This window comes from Crocuta crocuta, unplaced genomic scaffold (genome assembly GCF_008692635.1).
Source record: "Crocuta crocuta isolate KB4526 unplaced genomic scaffold, BGI_CrCroc_1.0 scaffold64, whole genome shotgun sequence".
Lineage (NCBI taxonomy): Eukaryota > Metazoa > Chordata > Mammalia > Carnivora > Hyaenidae > Crocuta > Crocuta crocuta.
The window spans coordinates 14,524,686-14,532,013 of record NW_027530640.1 but is presented as its reverse complement, the minus strand read 5'-3'; the positions used below and the strand labels follow the sequence as shown (position 1 = coordinate 14,532,013).

Here is a 7,328-nt window from a genome sequence, read left to right as displayed (position 1 = left end):
CCAGGCTCAGATGCCTACATAAGGAGTAAGGACTCTTCTTCAGTTATAGGAAACTATTCATCATGTTTCCATTCGGCCTCTTCAAAGATACCTCCTGATCCATATCCTTTGAATCCAATTTCCAGCTTCCTTCCCTACCTGCTAGCCAAAGAGTTATTTGTACAGGCAGCCCCCTCCCTTCCTCACCCTGTCCTGGCCAGTGGCATAAAGATGATGCATGTGGTCCTTTGACGCAATTCCTGCTCCAGGAGCTGGGCTCACCTGAGGATCCATTAGCCCGGAGCAGCAGTGACAGGCTTGACCCCTGGTCAGGAAGTAAAGAAATACTCACTCTGCAGCCCCATCCAGCCCTAGCCTGGACGGCCATTGCCTTGGATGGCTTTGCAAGGCTTGGCTCTAGGAATGGCACAAACAGACACACACACACACACTCTGCCACACGCAGACACCTACACCCTGTGCAGGGATGCCAGATGACAGAACAGAAAAGGACTCTTTCATCCGGCAGCCCTCCGATTCCAGAGGAGCGTCTCTGAGCCACGACCTGCTGTTTCCCTGGTGACTGAGGCTTCCAAATAAACAGGATTCTGCTCAGACAGGCCAGTAGTCCATTCGGCTCAGCCATTTGCCCCAATACAAACCACGTTAAAATAACACTCAGGATAGCTGCCGTCTGCTGTCTCTGCCTCCCTTCCCTGCTGGCCAATAGCTCTGCCTGCTGCTGGCTGTCCAGAGTTGGGGGCACTTAGAGCTCTATGTAGGTCCCTGTGGGTGGGGTCAGTGCGGGCAGGTCCCCTCTGCTGATAAACAAGGCCAGAGAGAGACCCGGAGACTGGCACTGTCAGCGCCCCAGCCTGCCTCCCTGCTTCCCACACAGCCCTGCGGGACTGGTAGCCGGCCCTGTGGCATGGTGTCTGGAGGCGGACCAGCAGCCTGATGTGCGTGCCACGGCCCATCCCCTCTCCCCACACGGAGCTGCAGTAACAGAGCAGTTCAGAGAGCCGGCGTGGGGCTGCCGGGGAAGCAGCCGCAGCACGGTGACAGTGACACAGAGCAGACGACACCCAGTGGATCCCCGGTGCCCTTGGACGAAGAGGCACAGTCCTCAGCCTTCACAGTTTTCAGGTAAGGATCTGTGCCTCTGTTGTGGGGAGGAAAGAGCAGGGTATGTGCAGAGCTGAGGGCGTGCGTGTGTGTGTGTCTCCGAGTGCAAGGATAACATTACATGGAGAGGGGAAAGAATCAGGAAGATGTAAGGCAGTGGGATGTTTTAAGCAGATACTACTGAAACCAGCCCACCTCTGGCTGGGTTTAAACCGTGGTGCCTGCTGCTCTGGGGAACGGGCTCGCCGATGGCACGGGCGTGTAAAAATAGCACCTAGAGTTTAGAGACTGTAAAAATAATCATGCACCACTGCTGCCCCAGCACCTTAATTCCTCTACTGCCAGGCCGATGAGGACTGGAGGGGGCGGAATGTTCTCACTTACTCAAGCACTGGATACAGCCCTTTCGCTCTGCAGCAGCCAAAATCTGTGGTTAGTAAGTCTGGCTGGCAGTAGCCTGCTGTGTCACACTCACCCTCCCGGGGAGCCTGGACATTCAAATGCCTCAGGAAGTCTGTTCACTGAGCGCCTCAGACTGTACCCAAATTATGATATAGAAGTCGGGTTGAAATACAGGATTAGCTGAATACAATGGAATAGGCTGGTATTCGGACGGCCCCGTGGCTCACCTGGGCTATCCCTTACCTTCCTTCTGATCTCTGAGCATCACACCCTCACCTCAGTACCCCTGCAGGCTGGCCCTGGAGAAGGAGCGGGAAGGTCTAGCCACACCCATGTCACTATTATCTGCCTAACGTATGCAAAGCTTCTAGAGAAGAGCACTTGTATATTCAGACCTCCAGGTCTGGGGGACAATTCAGGCACCAGGTAGCCATTTCTCAGAGAGCCAAGAGGAACTCACCTTATCTGGGCACTGGGGTCCAAGAACTCCCTCCGTGACTCAGCAGAATGTAAACACTCCGTGCTTTCTCCGGTGGCTGTAGCCCCCTCCCCCCCACTCTGCTGCATTCTTTTTCTGCTTTGGCACTTTCCCTTTCATTCCCTACAGGGATGTGATTGTTTACGATGTAGTTCTGCAAGCAGCAGTGGGAAGGCGAGCATCCGCCGGAGGACGACGAGCCGGGCTCTGTGTGGGTCTGAGCCAGCCTGCTGGTGGCAAAGGGCTGAAAAGAAACATAAGCCTGGCTTTGCAGAGTGGTGTCCGGTGCAGGGTTGGCTGGCTGTTTACTGGGAATGTCTGGGTGAATGAGTGCGGATTTGGTGGAGACCGTGATTCACAGTCACAAATTCCCTTTTCCTTTGTTTTCTTTGTGTTGGTCATTGAGGGCTTCTGAGGAAATTCCCCTTTTGAGATTGTCTATGTGAAGGCAAGATCATCAGATGAGCTGCTGAGGACAGCTGGGGACACTGGAGGCTGTCTTCTGCGGACCCTGCCTTTGCTAGTATGACTAAATGGATTTGCAAATGAAGTACTTAATCCAAAGCCAAGTGAATCCACAAATAAGGGAGAAAACAGCATTTCTTGTAAACTCTCTCCCAGATTTGGTGCATACATACAGATGTGGTTTGCCTGGATCCAAAAAGGATTTATGGAAGAGCGATGAGGTTGGCGAAGTGGTTTGACGTCATAGGCCAGTAGCATCAACCCTGATGATGATATTTTCGGGGGTGATGGTTGATGACATCTTATGTTCCATCTACACTAGGCAAAGGGATGTCTGACCCCAGGACAGAGAGTGTGCACCCTTACTTTATTGACATGCATTCCGTGGACGCTCGTAAACCATGGAGGAGCATGGAGCCGCTAGGCCTGCTGTGCTACCTTCTAGGAGGGGAGGGATGGTGCAGAATGGAAGGCATTCCCATCCACCTGATCAAAAGGGTGTTGCTTGGCTAATGTAATACTCTTTGATTTAAGCTACTGGAAAAAGAATCTGTCATTTGTGCCACAGACATACCCTGTTTTAGGTAAATCTGATGCCTACACACGAAACAAACTGTAGGCGAATGAAGGTTTTTCCCTGTTTTTCACTAATTAACAAATGTTCATTGAGTACTGACAAGGGGTCCCATTTCAAAGTACAACTGGGTTGAGCCCCACTCAGCCACAGAAAAGGGAGGGCACCTACCTGGGTAGGCAGGTAACAGAGAATGGGCGTGGACTGACAGGATGTCCAACTCAGCTGGGAGGCAGGGTCCAAGGTATGGGAACAAGGGCAAGCATCCGGGCCACTGGTCTACAGAGAGAGAAGAGGGTGGAAGGGAACAGTAAATGTTTGATTCCTAAATATCCCTAATTAAGACAGGCAGCCTAACATAGTGAGCAAGTACATAGATTCTACAAGCCAGGTGCCGGGGGGTTCAAATTCAGACTGTGCCATCTATTAATTCTGTGGCTTTGTGACTCAGTTTCCTCATCTGTAAAATGGAGTAATAAAGTACCAACCTTGTTGCTGAAAGGATCAAATGAGGTATGCTCTTAGCAGAATGCCTGGCTTATTATGAGCATTATATGTTTGTTAGTAGTAGTAGTAGTAGTAGTAGTAGTAGTAGTAGTAGTAGTAGTAGTAGTGAAGAGTGAGTTCTGAAAACGCTGTCCACAAGTCCTTTTGTTTCAAAGTCCAAAGTGACACTATTTGTTTCCTGTGCCCTTACTATGTGATGGGTACTCTACTTTGCTTTACATGAATGACCTTGCTGAATTCTCATAACAACTCTGGGAAGTAGGAATTGAGGCTTGCTGGGCTGGGCCATTTGCCAGAGTTCACACAGTTACCATGTGAAAGAGCCACACGTCATACCCAGGCTGTGCTCCTACCTGATGTGCCACATACGTTTTGTTGGATCACTGGGGGGATCCTAAGAGGCAGGTGGAAAATGGCAACAGGAATTCAAAGACAGATGATATGTGAAGACCTAGAAAAGTAGGCCAGGATTTGGAAGCTCTACTAAGAAAGGCAGACCCCAGGGGTACCTGGGTGGCTCAGTCAGTTAAGCATCCAATTTCAGCTCATGTCATGATCTCACAGTTCGTGGGTTCAAGCTCCACGTCAGGCTCTGTGCCAACAGTTCAGAGCCTGGAGCCTGCTTCGGATTCTGTGTCTCCCTCTCTCTCTCTCTGCTCCTTCCCTGTTCATGCTCTGTCTCTCTCTGAAAAATAAACATTTTTTTAAAAATTAAAAAAGAGAGTGAGAGAGAAAGCCAGACCCCAGCTTGGCCCACAGGCAGAATCTCCACTTTGAGGACCTATGGCCTTTGAAACCAGGTCTTCAGGAACAAGACATGAATGCAGGCACAGGGGACAAGATGGGCCTCAGGCTTTCCTGAACCAGTCGGCAGATGATGCCCATGAAGAGAGGAAATAGTGCCTGGCATCAGAGATACAGGCAAAGTCACGGCAAGCCTGCTGGGCCAGAATCCCCCTTACACTCTCCAGGCCTAAGGTCAGAGGGCATCTTAGGCTAAGCTGCACATCAAGACTGGGTATCTCCAGTTATAGAGAGAGAAGGAAAGGGCAATCCATGTGTGGCTGCAGTGTAGGTGACAGTGATGGCAAAGACTCTATCTGCCAGCACAACCCCCCACTGAGGGGAACATTGAGAATGTGACAGAGATATGTTTTATGCATAACTGCTCAAGGTTACCTTGCTGATTTTGTCTAAGGAATGCTAGTGATGGGGAGTGTGTCCTCCCCACCCCCCGCACCAGGGCTGTGGAGGTGTTTGGAGACTGCTTTGGACAAGACTCACCTCTACCTCTCCAGGACCTGTAGTTTGCAAATGAACATGCATGAGAATCACAGGGGAGCTTGTTTAAAAAAATCAGGTACCCAGGTCCAGCCCGTAGAGGTCCTGATTTAGTCAGGTTCCGCAGGGACCTGCGATTCTACCTTTACTGGATGGGGCCTGGGTGATTCTATCTTTGGTCCACGGGCCACAGGTGAGGAAAGCCAGGTGTGACCATTGCTCTGATTCTTTTCCCTTCATTGCTGGAATGAGAACACAGAGTCATTTGGCCTGAATCAGGGACAGTAACCTCTTCCTCGTCATCCCCTTCTTCCTGAATTACCATCTTCCTCGGACTAGCCCTCCACTTGTCATAACATCAACGACTGCCCATGTGCCGCCTACTGCGTTATGTGCTGGGCACAGTGCCAAGCCCTTCATGCCATTCCCTCACTCAGCCTTCACAACCATCCTATAAGTTAGGTGCAATCATTATCCACCTTTTACAAGTGAGGGAAAAGGCCCCAGTGCTAGTAAGTGGCTGATGTGGGGTATGAACTCAGGATGAGCAAATGACCAGAGCACCGTCATGTAACCTCCAAGTAAGTGGAATTTTACCTGTTTGTCACTTCAGCCTTTCCTTCTTGCTTCTGGGTATCTTTCTCTGGTTCACATTCCTCTCTGGTCCACTTCCGTCCCAGGCCCCCATATAATTTCCTCAGAAGATGATGTGGCCCTGTGCGTTTACACTTTTTTCTTACTCAATAAACCAGAAAAGGTTGGGGTGATGGGCAAGTGGAAGGCAGGTGTTAGGAGCTGAACTATGTCCTCCCCTTAAATTCATATGTTGAAGTCCTAACCTGCAGAGTATCAGAACGTATCTTATTTGGAGATGCCTTTCCAGAGGATATCAAGTTTAAATGATGTCATTAGTGTGGGTACAGTATGACTGGCATCCTTCTGAAATGGGGAAACTGGGACAGAGGGAAGATGACATGAAGACACAGGTTAAAGAGGGCCATCTACAAGTCATGGAGAGTGGCCTGGAACAATGCTTCTCCTCCCAGCCCTCAGAAGGAACCAGCCCTGTCAATACCTTGACCTTGAACTTCTGGCCTCCAGAACTGTGAGACAAAACGCTTCTGTTGTTTAAGCCGCCTAGTGTGTGGTACTTGTTACGGGAGCCCTAGAAAAGTATGATAGTGGGAGCCAGATTCCCAGGTTCATCCCCAGGCCCTGAGTTTGGGGTGATCTAGTTGCAGGCCAACACATTTTGCCAAGTTATAACAACATTCTTGTTTCTTTAACTCATGACTGCTCTTTCTGCTGACTGTAAACAGTGTTCGTGGGATTCACAGGTAGGCCTGGGACCCAGAAAGGAAGAATGAATGAGCAGCAAGATTGAGGAGGGAGGAGGGAGGAGGGAAGGGAAAGTAAAGAAAGGAAGAGGCAGCCAGATAAAGAGGACAGAGAGTGGGGACTGAGATGGGGGGAACTTGAGGGTCATTTGCCTACCTGAGGTATGCCAGGGAGCATGCTAGATACTAGGGCTGTGACATAGCCTGAAAGGGATGGCCCCTACCTTCCCGAAAGCTAGAGGCTAGAGACAGACATAGACTCAATCACACGGTAATTCTCCTGTGTGTCTCAGGAAAGCATAGGCAGTACCAGACCCAGTCATGGCATCTGGGAACGTTTTGGGGTGTTCAAGATGCTTGGATTGAGATTTGGGGGGTGGGCGAGCATCCCGTGGCTGAGGGATGAGTGTTTCAGATGGAGGGAAAGTACTGCAGAGGTCACACGGTGTGAGGAAGTGCTGTGTTGCCAAGGGGTGGAGGAAAGGCCATTGTGGCTGGAAGAAGGAAGGGAAGAAGGAATGCAGGGAAGAAAGGGGAGAAGTCAGAGCGCAAGGCCAAAGAGGGACCAGACCATGGCAGCCATGTTGAGAGTTTGGGTCTTTCAAATGAGAACCAGAGGAGTCCAGGGAAGGAAGGGATCCTGGATACGTCACACTCCTTTCGACAAAGGGAATGCTGGGATAGAGACATCAGGGCCATGACTGAGCGATGGGTCTTTCTGACAGCAAGACCTCAGACTTCTTGAGCTCACACACTTGGGGTTGGCTGCTTCGCCCCCAAGGACTGGAGTTCCGGGACACTTCCTACAAAGTGTTCTAGCCACAGTCGACCCTCAACAGAGCACATTCTAGGGGTTTGTTAAGGCTCCACCGGGAAGGGTCACATAGGGACAGTTCTGTCCTGTCAGTGAGGTTAATGAGCAGGCTTGACAGCTTGGAAGGGTTGGCCAGGCAGCCCCCTGCTTGGCCGCGTTTGGAGACACAGGGAGGCCTCCGAATACTGTCTGCTTGCTGTACTTTGCCTGAAGGTGCAGGAGCAGGCGCGCATTCCAGAGACTAATTCTTCTGTGGGGGCTGCGGAGAATGGCACAGATTCTGGTGAGAAGGGGAGAGAGGGGAGGGCAGGGAGCCTGGAAAGACTCCCGAGGGCACCAGGGGTGACAGGAGCAATGCAGAGGACC

General features: G+C 50.9%; 1 protein-coding gene across 3 annotated transcripts in view; it reads left to right on the top strand.

The window, feature by feature from the left end:
- Window positions 1-922: 922 nt before the first annotated feature.
- FGF1 (fibroblast growth factor 1) overlaps window positions 923-7,328 on the top strand; it is a 92,284-nt gene continuing 85,878 nt past the window's right edge. For all 3 annotated transcript variants that reach the window (XM_077768846.1, XM_077768848.1, XM_077768847.1), the window contains exon 1: window positions 923-1,125. The gene's annotated coding sequence lies outside the window, so the exon portion shown is untranslated. The remainder of the gene's footprint in view (window positions 1,126-7,328) is intronic.